Raw genomic sequence first — 18,208 nt, 5'->3', positions numbered from 1 at the left:
CTAGATAATAACGTTTAACTTCTTGAAGCTATAAAGGTTCAAAAACTAGTCATAATGGTTCATGTTCTCATCACATCCTGTTTGTCATCCTGGCCTTCTATACACTGTATGTGAGGGTGGATGCGGGGGTTCAGGTGAAGCACAAGTCCTTGGAAGGCCATTGCTAGCATCATTCCTTTCTACGGCCCCTGCGCCAACTCTTCCAGCCCTGTACCGTTCCTTCAGTGCTTGCTCTCTCTTCCTCTCCCCAAGCTTCTCTCTCTCCTTCTCCTCCCCATCCCCTCTCATTCTCTAGTTATCTGAGCAAGGACTCAGTGAGAACTCCATCACGTTAGAAGCTGAAGCCATCTTCTGTTCACTTTTCCTGCCATGAACTGCGTGTTTGCTAAGTAAATGACTTAGATGGGAGACTAGTTGCTTTGGGACAGTATGTCTTTAAGGTGCGGTGTGTGGCAGTTTATGAGACTTCTGCTCTTTTCCTAAAAGTGTTTTGAGCTTCAGGTTACCTAAGACTGGGGACAAAGCCCTGCCCCTGCATTTTGGAATAGCTCTGCCACCTGATAATGGACTGGACTGCTGGGTAAGGTACTTTACTTTAGTGTTCCTCAGTTTCCTGGGGGTAGTATAGTTCAGGGGAGATGGTGACTATGGAAGACTTAATATCTACCATAATTATTTTTTTTACCAATTGTGATTGAATATGAAAGAATGAGTTAATTTTCAGATGATTTTATTTCCTTTTGCTTATACCCAGATATTCTCAGTTTCAAACGTTTGGCAAAGCTTGGGAAGCTGGTGGTTTCTTTCTCTGCATATCTAAATTAACAGTACTTTTTGCAGCTTGTTGGATTCGAACAATGTGTCTAGTGGATGTAAACTGTTCCTAATCATTACTTTTTGCTTACATCATTCCAATCTGTGCAATTTCCAGTTACTGTGTTCTAGTTCAATAAACCAGTTTGCCAACACCATATTTCAAGCTTAATTAATGATAACTATGTTTATACAGAATATAAGCCTCCGAGTTAGCGCTTCCTTCAACAAATTAGTGTGTAGACAGTGGGTGCCCATCCTCAGAGTGGGTGGTGATGGAAGTTCTTTCGGGGCTTGCATCCCCATCAGTCATGGGACTTTGGTCTTTTGAGGTTCAGTATCCATGGATGACAGTGATTTGGCTGTGTTGCCTACTTGTCTCTCAGTGTTGACTCACATGAACTTGAACAGGAAGACACTTACAAGTGAAGACTGGCCAGCAATCAGGTCAGTGAGGGGAGGTGATGGCAAGAGAATAAGAAAAAGTGGTTCTTCTGAGGGTGAAAGCTGAACCACAAGTTTATTGCCAGTGTTCTAGATCTTATCCTAGAGAGTCTTGGCCAACAAGAGTGACTCAGGGAAAATCAAATTAGCTGCTTTTGAATGGGGAATGTTGTAACTTGTCTCAGTTAGGGTTTCTGTTACTGTGATATAACCACCCTGACCTAAAATCAAGTTGGAGAGGATAAGGTTTACTTGGCTTATCCTTCTGTATCACTGTTCATCACTGAAGGAAGTCGGGACAGGAACTCAAACAGGGCAGGAATCTGGAAACAGGAGCTGATACAGAGGCCATGGAGGGATGATGCTTACTGACTTACTCATGACTTTTTCTCAACTTGCTTTTCTATAGCACCCAGGACCACCAGCTCAGGAATAACACCACCCACAATGGGCAGGACCCTCCCCCATCCATCACTAATTAAGAAAATTCCTTACAGCCAGATCTAATGGAGGCATTGTCTCACTGAGCTTCCCTCCTTTCAGATAACTATTGCTTGTGTCAAGTTAACATAAACCAGTCAGCACATGACACAAAGCATCAGATATTACCAAAACAAATAAACTAAAAAATGGTGCAATCACCGAGCTTACCACCAAAGGAGTCCTCAGAGATGGACTTGGAAGTTATTGAAACTATCAAACGAAAGCTGACAGGACAGTAAACCAAGTGCAGAATGGATACTCACCATATTGTATACCTTGTGATAGGATGGAGAAGGTAGGCCCAATTCCAACCAGTCCTGACAAGAAACACACACACACAGGCATATGCACGTTAGCACAAAAATTCTCAGTAGGCTTGTCATTTATAGTGTTTTAAGTTACATTCGTTATGTGTTCATTATAATGGTAAAATGTATTTAAGAGTCACAGAAGGACCATAATTTTTCCATTAAGTACAAATTACCCACCTTTTATTTGTATGGTTATTTTTATACTTAGAACTTTGCAAAGCGAAAACTGTACTGAAAGACAGATGCTACCCTTGCCGTTGGGGTTTTCTTTGGATAATACACTAATTCATACATTGCCATTGCTATTTGTAAGTAAAATGTTTTTCTTTTTTGTATTCCTTTTTAATATAATTGTTGTTATTGAGCATTGAACATTTTCTCCATTTCCCTGCTTCCCTCCCTTCTCCCCTTCTACCTTCTCCCATGACCTCCGTGCTCCCAATTTTCTCAGGAGAACTTGTCTTTTTCTCCTTCCTGTGTAGATCCATGTATGTCTCTCTTAGGGTCCTCTTTGTTGTCTAGGTTCTCTTTGATTGTAGACTGTAGGTTGGTTTTTCTTTGCTTTATGTCTTAAAGCCACTTATGAGTGAGTACATATGATAATTGTCTTTCTGGGTCTGGGTTACCTCATTCAATATGGTTTTTTCTAGATTTTTCCATTTGCCTGCAAACTTCAAGATGTCGTTTTTTACCACTGTATAGTACTACATTGTGTAAATGTACCACATTTTCCTTATCCATTCTTCAATCGAGGGGCATTTAGGTTGTTTCCAGGTTCTGGCTATGACAAACAAAGCTGCTATGAACATAGTTGAGCACATGTCCTTGAGCATCCTTTGGATATATACCCCAAAGTGGTATTACTGGGTCTTGAGGTAGGCTGTTTCCTAATTTTCTAAAAAATCACCATACTTATTCACTAATTGGCTTTAGAAGTTTGCACTCCCACCAGCAATGGAAGAGTGTAAGTGAAGGCTGTGCTTACATTTTCTGATTTTGTGGGTCTAGAAGCCTTCTTTTTTTCTTCAGCTTTTTTTTTTTTTTTGTATTTTTTACATCTTATGTGAATCCATGCCCCAGATAATAGGCGCCATTGTGTAATGAAGACTGATCATTCATTTTTCAGTCACCCAGACCCAAATAATCACACAGAAACTATATTAATTACAACACTGCTTGACCGATGACTCAGGTGTATTTCTAGCTAGCTCTTACATCTTGAATTAACCTACTTCTAGTAATCTGTGTATCTCCTATCTCCATGAGGTTGAGGCCTACCAGTAAGGTTCTGGCATCTGTCTCCTTCGGCAGCTACTTGGCATGTCCCTGACTCCACCTACTCTTTCTATATATCTTTTTCACCCTGGCTGTATTCTACCATGTCATAGGCCAAAACAGCTTTATTCATTTACCAATAAAAGCAACACATATACAGAAGGACATCCCACATCAGAGGAGTGTTCCTCTTACCCCACATCCTCTTTAGCATAAACTGTCAATGTTTTTGATCTTGGCCATTCTGATAGGCGTAAAATGTAATCTCAGAGTTGTTTTCATTTGCATTTCTCTGATGGCTAAGAATGTTGAGCATTTCAGACAATCCTGTACAATAAAGGAACTTCTGAAGCATCACAATCCCTGGATTCAAACTCTACTATGGAGAATTAGTAATAAAAACAACCTGGTGTTGGCATAAAAACAGAAGGACCAATGGAATAGAAACAAAGACCTGGATATCAGTTCACAAACCTATGAACACCTGATTTTTGACAAAGAAGCTAAAAATATCAAATGAAAAAAAAAGGAAGCATCTTAACAAATGGTGCTGGCATAACTGGATATCAACATATAGAAAAATGAAAATAGATTCATATCTATCACCATGCACAAAACTCAAGTCCAAATGGATCAAAGACCTCAACATAAAGCCAACCATGTTGAACCTCATAGAAGAGAAAGTGGGAAGTACACTTGAACTCATTGGTGCAGGAGACCATTTCCTAAATATAACCGCAGTAGCACAGACACTGAAAGCAACAATTAATAAATGGGATCTCCTAAAACTGAGAAGCTTCTGTAAAGCAAAGGACATAGTCAACAAGACAAAACAACAGCCTACAGAATGGGAAAAGATCTTCACCAACCCCACATCGGACAGAGGACTGATCTCCAAAATATACAAAGAACTCAAGAAGCTTGACATCAAAAGAACATTGTTTTTCTTTTAAAGACAATCTACTGCCTGTTGTGGATAATGTATGTGACTACTTCAGCCACCCATACCAAATCTTCAGATGGTCAAGTCACTCTAAGTAAAATAGAAGTGTTTGCACGTGCCCTGAATATCCTTTCTCATTTGTTTCGAATCATTTCTGCCCGACTTTCGATATTTATTGCAGTGTGAATGCTTGGAAAACTCTTCTGCTTGCAGAGTAGTGACTCAAAGAACATCCATACATGTTTAGTACAGGGTTTTCCCTCAAGTTCATGATTTGTGGTTGTGTGGAGCCCTGAATGCAGGGTGCAAGTAGATGAGCATAGTCACTGTAGCCTTCTGCTTACGGAATATTGGACCTTCTTGTATTTGTTAAAGAAAAGGGTCAGAAGTCAAAAACTTGGATATTTAAAGACTCATGTTTCTTCGGTACATTTCAGTGAAATGTTTTACAGTCTAAAGCTTAGTTTGTTCTTTCTCATTCAAAAAGAGGCACAGGCATATGGCCACATGAGGTGTTTGTTATACAGCCCAAGTTCTAATGACAGTTTCAGTCTCATGAGGGTTGTGAACCCAGTTTCATTTGCCAGTATAAATCATTGAGATAGAGAATTCATGATCTCTTTTTTAATGTGCATGCAAATTGTTTTATTTTTAAATGTCTAAAATAATTAGAACTTGTTTCATTCAGTCTTATAATACATACCTATAATCTAAAACATCAAAATTGGTTGATTTTGGAAGATGTTTCCATAAAGAATAATACAAAGAACTTCAAATGTTTTTAGTCTGTCCAATCGTGTGATATGATCTGTGAGAAAGGAAGCTTGATTACAGGTGGGGAGATAGATTCCAGCAGCCCCTGCATGGCCACAGTAATACCACCTCATTTTACTGTGCTCCAGGGAGACCCCTACCAATAGCATGCTTGACTATATACAGTAACGCACAGCCTTGGTTGGGTAATGTCTGCCCTCTTATAGGTTAAATCTCAGTAGTGGCGCACACCTTTAATCCCAGCTCTTGGGAGGCAGAGGCGGGTGGATCTGTGAGTTTGAGGCAGACCTGATCTAGAGATCGAGTTTCAGGACAGCCAAGGTTGTTATACAGTGAAACTCTAACTCGAAAAATAAACAGACAAACAGAAATATTGGTTAAATCATATTAAGGAATGCAGTTCAGTGTCCATCTAGGTAAGATCTCTCCGCACAGCCTTTCTAGTGCTTCACCACCGTGACTTCTCACACAGACAGGAAGCAAGGCGGTTGGTTCACTGGATTTGGTCTTTCGGGTATCAGCCCTCTTGCAAACATAAACATACAGCTAGTTTTTTGTAATATATTGTATATTCACCAACTTTACCCTCTCCCCCAACCAAATAAAACTCTCAAAGGTTTTCCAAATTTTTCTCTGAGTCTGGAGTGAAGATTCCTGTAAGGAATGGTTGATCTGTAAGGAAGCTCAGAAAGGAGGATAGACAGAAGACATGGCTGGGAGATCCTCTCCAGCACCATGAGGGAAGCAGACATGGAGGCTACAGGACGCTCTGCAACACTGTAAGCAAGGCCAGACATGATGGCTAGAGCATCCACTCCAACAGGGCACAGAGGTGGTGACTGCTCACGGTGGAGGAGGCGGATAAGATGAGCAGATGACTCCCTAGAACTTTTCAAAATCTGCTTGTCCACACTTCTTTAACCAAGAGCAACTTGGGGACTAGTAAAAGTGGGGTGCTGGGAGCTGCAGGGGCAGATGTGAGAGACTTTCAGGATACTGCTATGTGCACAGAAAGCTAATGCCACCTCAGACAACTGTAACCACAGACTTGACTCAAATGAACTTGAAACCCAGCCTAACTTTGAATCAATCACACATGGTGCTTTCTGGAATATTGGGGACAATGGCTGTCCTGGAATTCCTGATGCTCTTACCCCAAAATAGCCAGGGTGTGAGGGTTTCAGTCCCACTGTTCTCTCCCCTTCCATCATTCGTGATTTCCCCACCTTCCCTGATGTGACGTGGATCCTGACATTGTTCAGAAGTTCCCCACACCCGGAGTGCCTGCCCCGCCTCCCACTTCACCATTTAGTAAGCTGCAGCTAAAATGAGGAGTTGTTTTCCACTCACTTCAGGACTTCTTCAGGTGGGCTGTGCTTTATAACAGAATACCTAGGCATGGGTGTGTGACAGCATGCTGGCAGCCCACTTAACCCTTTCGGTTCCTAGTAAAGACTCATGGGGGTGGAATCAGTTGTTGAGGACCTAGCTAAACACCTAAACAGCAGGTCTTCAGTGGAGAGCTTTGCTCATTCACCTGTGCAGGTACCATCTCTAGGCAGCCTGTTTTACTTACTTCCTTGTCTACTAGACTTTGACCTCTGTGTCATAAATGTGTATCATTCCATACCACTCCTAACATGAAGTCTGAAGCTGGGTCTGCTTTAAAAATACCTGTTTGTCAAAGTACCAAATAAATGGGTAGAAGCTTAGATCAGTTACCAAGTACTTAACAGTACAGGCACCAAGGAAGACTGAACTCCAATTTGGCAAATTTAACATAATATTTGCAAGAATAATTTTTGCTGAACAAATTTGGTCATGGCCAGAGTCTGTGAACTAGAACTATGGAAGCCCCAGGGCTTAATTTGCTTATTAGTCTTAAAGAAAGACACAGTAGCGGTGGTTCCTAACAATGACCCTGAAAATGGCAGTTTCCTTTTCCACAGTATTAATCCTGCCCAGAGGCTGCACTGGCTTGAACAGGAGGGCAGTTTGGGGGCTGGGGTGGCTCACACTCTTCTCCACCCCAGCTCCACTGCCACAGTTGTAGGAGGGCTGTCCAGAAAGGGGGTTAGGAATCCTGGACAGTGGCAAGATGCCCAGGACACCGACAGACCAGCAGGCGTCCTCAGTGCCGCCAGAGACACAAAGTTGTAGCACTGCCAACGCTGGCAGGGCAGCCTGCCCTGGTTTCTAACTCTCAGACTAAATAACATCCTACAGTCTTCATGCCATCAACCTGCCTTCAATGCAGCCAGCCCATTCTGGGAGTGAGCGGAGCCTGCAGCAAACACTTAACTGTGATTTATTCAGAAGCCCAGGGATAAGTAAGACCCAAGGAAGCTGCAGACACCACACCCTCCCTCTGTGCCCATGCCTCTCTTCCAGTGCTGCCTGCAGAGCAACACAGGGAAACAGAATGCCCTCAAGAGTGGCTGCACGGCTTCCACAAAAGGCCTGGAGCTTCTATTCACAGGAATAATTTACGATTTGAAACTAATGGAAATTTGTTCTGCTTTCGGTCATCTTTAAAAAAAAATAAAAATGAATTGGTCAGAATTATTTATTTAGGAAACCCTCCAAGGTAGATGGTTCTCCATCACCCCTGGCGTTTTGATGAGAGTAGGAAGTAGTGTTGTGTGTTTATGGTTTAACACACTCTAAGATGGAAGACTTTTATGTCCTGTGATTAGAAAAGGGAGAGGGAATCTGTTTATAGAGAGACTTTGGATGTTGTTATACATTTGAAATTGTAGAGAAAAAGATGGTTAAGATTTTTAAAACTTTAAGTCTTCAGAGCATCAGCAGTGGATGTGAGTCACATGGAAGATGGAAGTGTGCTGATTCATGATTTAATTGGGATGTAAGCAAAAGCATCTGTACTTCAATGATATCTTACCTGCTAATATTTTTACAATTTCTGTTATCATATATTGACAATTTATGATTTCCTAAATGTCTGTAGTACAAAATGACATTATTTACAAATATAGTGCAATAACTAAATCAAGTCAGCTAATGGACCCATTGCCTCAAATACCTAACTTGTGTGTGTGTGTGACTAGAACATTTGAAACTTATTATTAGTAATTTTGAAATCTGTAACACATTATCTATATTCACACTGTGGGATATAATATTAAAAACAAGTTTCTCCTTGAGATTTGAAAACGGGTAAATTTGCTTCTTACTCTGAAAATTTCAAAACGTGATTTCAACTTCATTGTTTTTTAAATATTATGTTTCCTTTTTCCTTCAGATGCAGATTAACAGAATAGAAAATCATATTTATTGGGAGAACTATTTTCTATTTTCATTCTTTGAGAAAATTTTCCACAGAATGATGACGTAGTGGTTGGGATAAGAATCAGACGTGGGAACACTTGGTTCCCAGTTGGTGGCACTGTTTGGAGAGACTTAGGAGGGGTGGCCTTCTTGGGGAAAGTATGTCACTGGAGTGGGCTCTGAGAGTATGTGGTCTTACTCTCCATCCAGTTTGCCATGTGCTGCAAGCCTGTAACTGGCGTGTGAGCACTCAGCTTCCTGCTGCTGTGCCTGCTGCTATGTCTCCTGAGACTCAGCGCTCTGGAACCATAAGCCAAAATGAACTGCCTCTTCCTGAAATTTGCCCATGGCGTTTATCACAGCAGTAGGAAAATAAATAACACAATACACGTATTAATATACAAATCATTAAGATTATTAAAGCAGCAGTGTTAGTTGTGCCCAGTTTTTATAGAAGAGACACAGAATGGGAAACAAAAAATGCAGCACGAGGGACCATCAGGGAGAACAGAGTCCAAAGCGCGGCAGCCCGGCATGCGGCTACCTCAGGCTCTGCTTAGAATTTTAGTGTCCTCAGTGTGGCGTCATTTACAATTCCATAAACTGATTGGTGGGACATTGCTACCTAATTATAACAATCCTTAAACTTCTTGTTAGGAAAATACTGCTTTTGAATAATTTGAATATGTTCATCTTAATAAGCCTAATTTTACTTTATAGATTATTTACCAGTCTGGGTGTTCCTTCTTGCAATCAGAAAGCAATCATCTAGATGCTCATATAATATGTGCAGTGCCAGCCACAGCTCTCACGTGCCATTCTGAGCTTCGAGCCAGCTTCCTCCCTGGGACAGCATGTAACTGTGATCTTCATTCCTTAGCTATTCAGGTTTCATTCAGCATGTTATTATTTATCTTTAATGTGAGTTTGCACACTTTCACTACCCGCTTCTTTAACTCCGTAGATGAGAATCAGTAACACTGCAGTGGACAGATAGAAGCCAAGGAGATTATAGAGGTGACGGGAACCTCTGGACATGAGAGTAATGACTAGGAATGCACTAGGAATCTAAGTCATAGACATGAAAATGCTCGTGTTGTAATGATGATACGGGTACAAGTCACCGGTAAGCAGAGATGTGCAGTGAGCTCCACTGAGATCTGGTTCCAGGACCCCTCAGATGCCAGAACCTAAAGGTGCTCACGTCCCTTGTATGAAATTCTCTATTTGCATCTAACCCCTGCACATCCTTCTATGGAGTGTGTATCAGCCGCAGACACAGACTGTCTAACACGGTGAAAATGTCATGGCAGTGGCTGGTGAACTCCGCTATTCACCAGAACACAGTGAGAAAAGGTTTTCCTTGGAGGTTTTATTTGTGTTCTTGGTAGTTAGTGAGATCTACATATACACATACATAATTGCTTTTCTGTGATGCCATCAGAAAGACTGATGTGGACAAATTGTTTCATCTTGTAAATAAGAAGAACTGGTTAGCTAAAGCTTGTTTGAATTTCCCATAGTGGCCAACCAGTTCCTCTCTCCAACATATAGGAACAGAAGGAGGTGTGCTGTGTTCTCTCGCGCATTCATTTAACACCTAGCTTGTGTTGGGCATTGTATTGGGCACATGCCACGTCTTACTTAGCTGATATATGCTAAATAAGTTTGCCTGTGAATGCTTACAGTTTGGTTACACTTCAAGCCCAAGTCATTGGTAACAAAATGAAATTTTGTTACGTAGCTCTTAGTACAGTTTAGAATTAGAATGTTCTTTTTTTTTTTTTGGAAGCTACCATCTTATAAAAAATATGGATCGCACTAGCAGTCACCTGCATTCATCCCCTGGGAGGTGGCGTAGCTTCTACATGGTGCAGGATAGTGCTGAAGATCCGCTGGACTGGGCCCCTGAGCTCCCCCAGCGAGCTTCACCTTGTTAGCATGTGTCCGTGGCTTCATCCTGACATAGTCCCTCCGAATATTTACTCCCACAAACCTGGAAGCAGTTTCTAGCAATGTGTTCCCAAATGCGCCCTCAGGTGAAACATTCATCTTTGTGATTCCAAGGTGTTCTCGAAGGTTTCTGTTCAGTGCAGTGACAGTTCATCTGGGCTGCTATAACCGAAGACCTTAATCTGAGTGACTCCAACAGCTGGCCGGAGTTTATTTCTCAAAATTCAGTGAGGCAAAATGCACATGGCCGGAGATCGGTATCTGTTGAGGGCTCACTTCCTGGTTCACGATGGACAGTGTTGCTGGGTCCTCACCATGTGTAGAGAAAGAACTCAGTTCTCCTCAACCCTTTCCCAGGATGCTCATCGGGTTCTTCCTTCCTAGGCTGCTGGCCTTCTGTGGTCCAGGCCTGCGAACACTGTTGCAGCAATGATTAGGTTTCAGCCTGGAAATGCTAGCAGGTCACATTCAGGCCACCGTGATAAAGGAGCAGATCTGCACATAGGAACGAGTGGATGATAAAGAATGCATCCTGGCTGTTTATCCCGACTGTCATTGTGTGGGATCTCCTAGTTGTCACTGTTTCAGGTCACATTGCAGCTAACATGTCAGGACGCAGTGAAGTCACCTCCTGTTGGAGAAGCCTGTGCCCCTTTAGAGTCCCTGTCACTTTATTTGGAGACTCTGTGCTTGAGAGTATCTGTGGGTACCCTGCCATTAGTGCCATCTACACACTTGATAATGACTTAGTCTGGCCTGACCTCTGGGTCACTAATGAGGATGGCCTGTCACTTAAGAAGAGGAAAACTCACTAATAACTCAAAGGCCAATATTTGTGCAGGGAGACTGTGTTTTCCTGTGGTGTGGGGCATACATGGACATCCCAGTAGAGTCCGTCTGCCGGAAGGGACGTTATTAATCCAAAAGCCTTGTTCTCAGACTGTATCCTTGCTGTTACTTAAGCACCAAATAGATCTGTACTGGATAACTACTTATAGGAAAGATACAAGAACAGATTACATATTTTCACAAAGCTAGAACTTCCTTTCAATATTGTGGTTTATCTGTAATGTAATTGGTATTCTCAAATACGCTCACCCTTGGCCCCATAGCCTCCGGCACCACAGCCGAACTCAGTACCTTCAGAAACTTTGTGTTCTCCACGCTCAGCCATGGCTGATGCCCATCCTATAATACTGCTTTTATCTATGAATAAATGCCTGTGATAAATATGATTTATTTATCAGCCATGGTAAGAGCTCAATAACAACATGTTAAAGTAGGATAATTATGACAATACAGAATGCCAAAAATTATCTAAAGATTACAGGTTGCTTATTACTATAATTTCTTACTTAATCTTCTTTAGTAGATTAGGGCACTCCTATATTTGCAGACTAGGAGCAGAAGAGAAACACACATCAGTGGTTTCATGTAGGATATTCAACAGGGTAAGCTAGCCGTGTAAGTGAGGGGCTGTTCTCGACTATCCCCATGTGTTCATTCACTTCCCAATCCGAGGAGATGAGCAATACTCTCTGTCTTGTGAGATGAGAGAAACTGAGTCACAGCGAACCGAGCAGCTGCTGAAGTAGTGGAGTGTGACCTGAGAGCTGCACAGTGAAAAAAATCCCTCTGCTCCCCAGCTTGCCTGTTGGCCGTGATGTTTTATCACAGCAGTAGAAATCCCAACTAAGACAGTTTTGTTTTAATCTGTAATGGCATCCCTATAAATTCTAGACTAATCTACTTGCTCAAAAATCTGTGACTCATTTGGTAAAGGAAGTGTTCTGAATAGTCCATAGCCCATTGGGGTGTGCAGCCCTGTCTGGTTTCTCGGAGGTGAAGAAATAACCTTCCTGGCTCATTTTCCATTTTCGTTAGAACTAAAGAAATGAATTCTCTTTGTGTGCATTTTGCCCAGTAAAAAAAATACTGCTCATTTACTGCTTTTGTAGACAATGACTTCTGAGCATGAGCACACAAACGTGTACACACCGAGAGACAGTAGCCGGAAGCAGAATCCTAAGACCTGTAGCCGACTCACCTCTCAGCTTCGTGTTCCATGCTCATATTTGTCACTAGTTGTTGCAGAGCACCTTAAAAAATGCATTTCAGCAGTATACCGTAGAGCAGAGACAACTCCATTCCTGACTCTGCCCCACACCACTCCCACTCTCCTCCCCCAATAAAAGGGTGTAAAAGGAGGCAAAATGCTACAGCCATCGTGAGCTATGCCTCCAGAGGCATAATGACCCAAATTGAAATGCTAGCTCAGCCATTTGGCAGCGTTTTGAATTGGAGCCAGTTCATGTTTACCAGATACTTGTAAACGCAGCACCGTGTACTGTGTTATACTCTGGACATGCAGAGATAGAACAGAGCGACTGAGCTGTGCAAAGCAGGAGAGATTATAAATGCATAAAAATTTCTACCTGCCTGTCTCCAGAAAATGACCAATTGTCCCCACCTGTGTGGTTTAGTTGTTTGTCTTGTTGCTTCTTGTCAACTCAGCACAAGCTAGGGCCACCTGGGAAAGGGGGGACTTCAATTGAGGGACTGCTTCCATCAAATTGCCTGTGGGCTTTTTCTTTTTTCTTTCCCTTCCTTCCTTCCTTCCTTCCTTCCTTCCTTCCTTCCTTCCTCCCTTCTTTCCTTCCTTCCTTCCTTTTATTTTTATGTGATTGGTGTTTTGTTTACAAGTATGTCTGTGAAAAGTCAGAGCCACTGGAACTTGACTGTTGACAGTTGTGAGCAGCAGCCATGTTGGTGCTAGGAATTACGCCGAGGTCTTCTGGAGGAGCATCCAGTGCTCTTAACCACTGAGCCATCTTTTAATGATTGATACGGACAGAACCCATCCTGGGAAGCTGGCCCTGTGTGAAGTAAGAGAACAGGCTAAGCAAGCTATGGGGAGAAAGCCAGGAAGCAGCTTCGCCTTCCTTCCTCCTGGACGCAGAAGTTGAGTTGTCATGGTAGTAAACCAGAAGTTATCAATACAGTTAAACAACTTTGTATCTTCTTATCCTGAGACTGAAAGACTGAACAAGACAGAATATTAGGGACAATTCATACCCAAAAACAGCCTCAAGCTTCTCTGTCCTGGGAGGCTCACAGCAATGAGGATGTGGGGATGTGGGGATTGCAAGTCTGTGTGCTTCTCTGTCAGTCCTGACCAAGCACAGTTCAGAAGACCTGAGAGTGCTCGCTCAAGACCTCCTGGGGCAGCCAGAGGCTAAGAGCCTCCTTCTCCACAGTTCTATTTTAGAGCATTTTAAGTGCCTTGTGTTCAGAATCGTTTAAGCGGTGTGTTTGTGGGGTTGAGGGATCAATAGCAGGCAAGCCCATTAGAAAATCTAGTGAAATTGTTTCTCAAAGTCTGATAAAGCAGAAGGCAAGCTGGTAAGAGTCTGCGTGGCACTTTCTGGTGAGCTGCAAATACAGAACAAAGAGGACTTGATTCAAATGCAGTCCCCAGTGAGATGGTGTGAAAGTTCACATTTAAGAACAGACCTGAGCAAACTCAGAATGGGAAAGCTGAGGCGTGCTCAGGTCAGTTGCTGTGTGGAGCTCAGAGCCGGGGAACAACAGCCCAGGAGGAAGGGTGGCTCCTACTCTCAGTGCTTCAGTTCCTTCTTTGCTGACCAGGAGAGGCATCTGAACTGTAGCAGAGGGAGAAGAAGCATTGATTATCCTGACACCTTGGGACCTCAGTATCTTTATGTATAAAATTTGTCATCCGTGCCTCCTAGACCTCCTAAGTAGGAATTACTATGTTAATGTCCATGGGTAGTTCTGATTCAAGTGTTATCTCTGTAATGGTTGTGTAATGTGTATCTCATAGATATGCATACTAGTAAATATAAACTGTATTCATAACCTGAAGGCAGTTTTTGCAGTTTCCTTAATCATTCTGCATTAAACTTAATAGATGTAGTTTGTCTGTTAATGTCATTCCAAAAACGGAAATTTTCGATATATTTTATGTATTTAAAACTTAGAAACATGTAAAATAACATTTTTAAACTTTGATGCCAAAAGGCTTTTGTCTTTATAATTAATTGCATAGTGCTACAAATCTCAGCTTCCAAAACCATCTAAAAGACTGTAAGCGTCAAAGCTTTGCCTGTGGCTAGATTCCAGGTCTACGCAGGCCGTTAGCTTTAAGTTTTGGAAACATTTACCTTTCCCCACTAACGTGTTTATGGATGATAACACAGTTTCCATAACCGCTAAAGATTTAGTTCACCCCATTGCCTTTCTGCTTTCCACCACGAGCGTGGCTCTGCCATGTGGCTTTCATACTTGTGGTTGGTACACTAGCATGTTTTGTCCTGGAAGCACCAGTTGCCACTCGTGATCAGGACAGCCGACTTCATGCGAGCCTCGGGAGACAGAGAGCCATGACCTCATCTTTTTTATCTTGCACCTGGATCACTCTGAGGTAGCAATATCCTTTGCTACTTCAGTTAAGAGATTCGCCACCCCTTATGTATGACCATCATCGAATTTCTCCTTATTTGGTGTCTCTTTGTACCCCAACCGGCTTGTCTTCAGTAAAAATCATAGAAGGTCCACTGAACCAGAGGCCCTGCATCCCTCATGTTTCCACTTAGTAATTTTGATTCATTGGCCCCGGCTCTCCTCCCTGCTGTCAGTCTCCTGTACTGAACCGTGACTTATCTGGAGTAGAATCCAGCTCTGTTCTGGTCTCTTTTTCCCTATTGCGCTTCCAACTCACATCACTGAGACAGTTGTTTATTGCCCAAGTGCTGTATTTTAAAGATACTTTCATTTTGAGTACATGCCTCTGAGATCCTTGAAATTCCCAAGGTGAAAAGAAAAGGATGGCTGTGACTGGTTTCATCTAAAACCTAGAGAACAGTTATTGCAAAGCCCAGAAGGGGAGCTAGCGTCTGAATCCACAGAGACCTGGCCCTCCCTGGCACACAGCACCTGAGGTGATGCTTTGCTGGTTAGTGGCCCAGGAGGTGAAGGACTGCGCTGCCCGTGTTCCTCGTCTATCCAGGGCTCTGTTCATAGTAAATGCTTCCCTGTCTGTCCTTCCCCTTGTTTTCTGACCTGGAGTCACACCCACACGGCTCTCTGACAGGACTCCTGACTTTCCGCACGTGCCTCTGGGTAAACCTCGTGCGTTCCATCTCATCCTCTCTGCACCTCTGCTCTGTGACTCGTTTCTCTGCAGCTGCTATGTTTCAACGTCACGAACCTACTGCCGTACCTGCCTGTGGCCATCCCGGGTCTGGAAAAGGCTCCCTCTTTGCCTAGATGTTGTCTTTTTCTTCCTAGGCTTATTCTGTCACCGTACTGAGGAGCACGGTCAAGCATTCTGAGTAAAAGGACCTGAGTGGTCGATTCCTGAGTCTTTCTGTCAGCAAGACTCTATTCTATCCTCCCGTTTGAAGGATTGTCTGAGCCAAAAAAAAAAAAAAAAATGTAAGTAAATCATCATTTTCCATTAAAAAAATCATTTCCTGCAATTCTGAAGTCACATCAAGTGCTGATTTTAAATAGCAATGCTGCTGTGTGTCCTGGTGGGGCTGTTTTCTCCCGAAGCTGAGGTTCTGCCCCTGATATTCTGAAGTTGCACAGTGGCATGCTTCACTGTGGGACCTGTGATAATCTGGATCTACATTCCCAAGCCTCTCTACGTTCCTCGAAGTTGTTCTGAAATGGTTGCTCCAGGTCAGTCTTGTTTCTTCTGAACAGTTGTTTTCTTCCTCGAGTGCTGGGCTAGCTAGATGGCCTTCGTCCTTGACATCATCTCCTCCCTGTATTCTGTCTTCAGGTATTTTGTTGTTCCAGAAAAAACTCTTGATTTTCTCCAAACCTTATTTTGAATCTTTTTATTTGAAGGATACATTTAATTTCTTAAGTCGGTTTTTGAATTTTTATGTTTTTAAGACCATTTGACTTTATTTGGGGACTGTAGTTACTCTACAGACGTCTCTGGATAGTTTTCCAGGTCTTTTGAAGTTATCATCAAATGTCCTTTGAATGCCTTATCTTCTGTAGGTCTCTTTTCGTCTGTGCGATTATCTGGGCTCTGGCTTTCATGCCAGGCTCAGATTAGCAGTCCCATACCACTTTAAAGAAGTTCCTGAGAATCGAATCCAGCAGGAATCTCTGTGTATGAAGGTGAGAGCTATCGATGGCCATACGCAGGTACTGAATGAAGTCGTATGTTGAGTCAACATTCTACAAATTGGGATCTCTAGCTTCATCAAGGACAAAATTCCTTCCTGTTGTGTCTCATGCCCCTCTCTCTTGGCCTTAGGCATACTCAGCAATGAGCAAATACGGACCCACAGCTGTGTTGATGATCTTGTCCTATTGCCTTCAGTGTAGGCCTTCACCCAGAATGCCCTGGGTACTGACGGGGAGGCTTCACTTACAGCTGTGGTAGGACTGGTTCCTGGCTCACCGTGGCTGCGTTTGGAGCCTCACAGATTCCACGTTCTCTGCTTTGTTTCTAGCCCTCTCTGTCCCTTTCTTGTTTCCAAGTCCTGCATTTTTGGGGACACGGTGCCAAGAAAATGCTCTCATTTTTCACCAGGACCTCATCCAGACACCTATTTTGCTAGGTCAGTTACAGTACACTCACACATTGTGACAATATTGTCAGATTGACAGGAGCTGGAATCCTCTAGAAAATAAACCTCTGGGTCTGTCTGTGGGGCGGTTTCTGAGTTGGGTTAACAGAGGTGGAAAGAGCCACCTTAATATTCGTGGCACCACTCCATGGCTGTGTCCTTGGAGTCTGGGGATTCCATGGCTGTGTCCTGGGGTCTGGGGATTCCTTGGTTGTATTTTTTCTGGGGATTCCATGGCTTGTGTCCTTGGGGTCTGGGGATTCCATGGCCTGTGTCCTTGGGTCTGGGGATTCCTTGGCTTGTGTTCTTGGGGTCTGGGGATTCCATGGCCTGTATCCTTGGGATCTGGACATTGAGAGAGGAGAGCATGTGGGGGACAGCAGTGTTCATCGGTGTCCTGAGTGCAGGATGACCAACTGTGGTGGTTACAACTGTGAGCCAAATGAACCCTTCTCCTCTTCTTCTGCTAGGTCCTGGTCATCAGGGGTTTAGTCACAGCAACAAGGACAGATGACTAAAATACCTCTGTGTCTTCCTGCTCTTTCTGTACTTTTTATTATTAAATCCTTATTTTAGGGGATTAGAGAATTGAATGATAAACCAAAAAAAAATCATGCTGTCATTTTGAACCAAAAGTAACATTTGGGTCATTATGGAAAATACTTTTTATGTGTGTTATTCAAGTCATGGCAGGGAAGTTCCTTAACTGTATTCTGTGTATGACCTTCAGAGCCCAGTGTGCAGAGAAGGCTGGATTCTGTCTCAAGCCAGCATGATCCGCTGACTGCTTTATTACAAAAAGTCATCAGGCATCATTGGACCTATCACAGCTTCTGCTTTATAAATAGGAATTGAGAACAAATCTGTCGTGTTGTGCCAGACTTATTCTCCCGGCTGTTGTGATTGTAGCTTCTGAAATACCGTTCTCACCCCGCAGTTGCTTCAGAAGGCAGAATGAAAGCAGAAAGTTAATTAAGAGTGTTTGTGACACGGGGTTCAGTTTTGTTCTATTTATGAGGAAGCCGTGTTTCTTATTCTAGAAAGAGGAGGCCGAGATGTGTGAAGGAAGCTTCTCTGCCTGCATCTCCACCTGCCCATCTACTCTATATCACTTCCTTTCCCTCTATTTCCATCTTTATTTTGGGGACAGTCTGGTTATTTCTGTCAAGCTAGTGGAGGAACAAAGGGGAAGAACAAGTTTGTCTTACTGTTCACTCGCTTGTTGGGATGACCCCAGTTCTTCCGAGTAGCTGCTGTGTGTGTTGGCAGAAACCTTCCTATTCTTCGCCCTGCAGTAAGCTGGGCTTGTG

General features: G+C 42.9%; 1 protein-coding gene across 5 annotated transcripts in view; it reads left to right on the top strand.

Annotated features, from left to right (window-relative positions):
- Nucleotides 1-18,208, top strand: part of Fam110b (family with sequence similarity 110 member B) — a 120,100-nt gene that overhangs the window by 78,332 nt on the left and 23,560 nt on the right. Inside the window, exon 1 of one of the 5 annotated variants that reach the window (XM_075967030.1) lies at nucleotides 16,420-16,443. The exons of the other annotated variants lie outside the window; for them this stretch is intronic. The gene's annotated coding sequence lies outside the window, so the exon portion shown is untranslated. Of the gene's footprint in view, nucleotides 1-16,419; nucleotides 16,444-18,208 lie in introns of those variants that run through there. 5 annotated transcript variants of the gene reach the window in all.

This window comes from Microtus pennsylvanicus, chromosome 3, assembly GCF_037038515.1.
Source record: "Microtus pennsylvanicus isolate mMicPen1 chromosome 3, mMicPen1.hap1, whole genome shotgun sequence".
In the NCBI taxonomy this organism is placed as follows: Eukaryota; Metazoa; Chordata; class Mammalia; order Rodentia; family Cricetidae; genus Microtus; species Microtus pennsylvanicus.
Note: the sequence above shows the minus strand (reverse complement) of the source record. Positions and strands in the feature narration are given on the sequence as shown.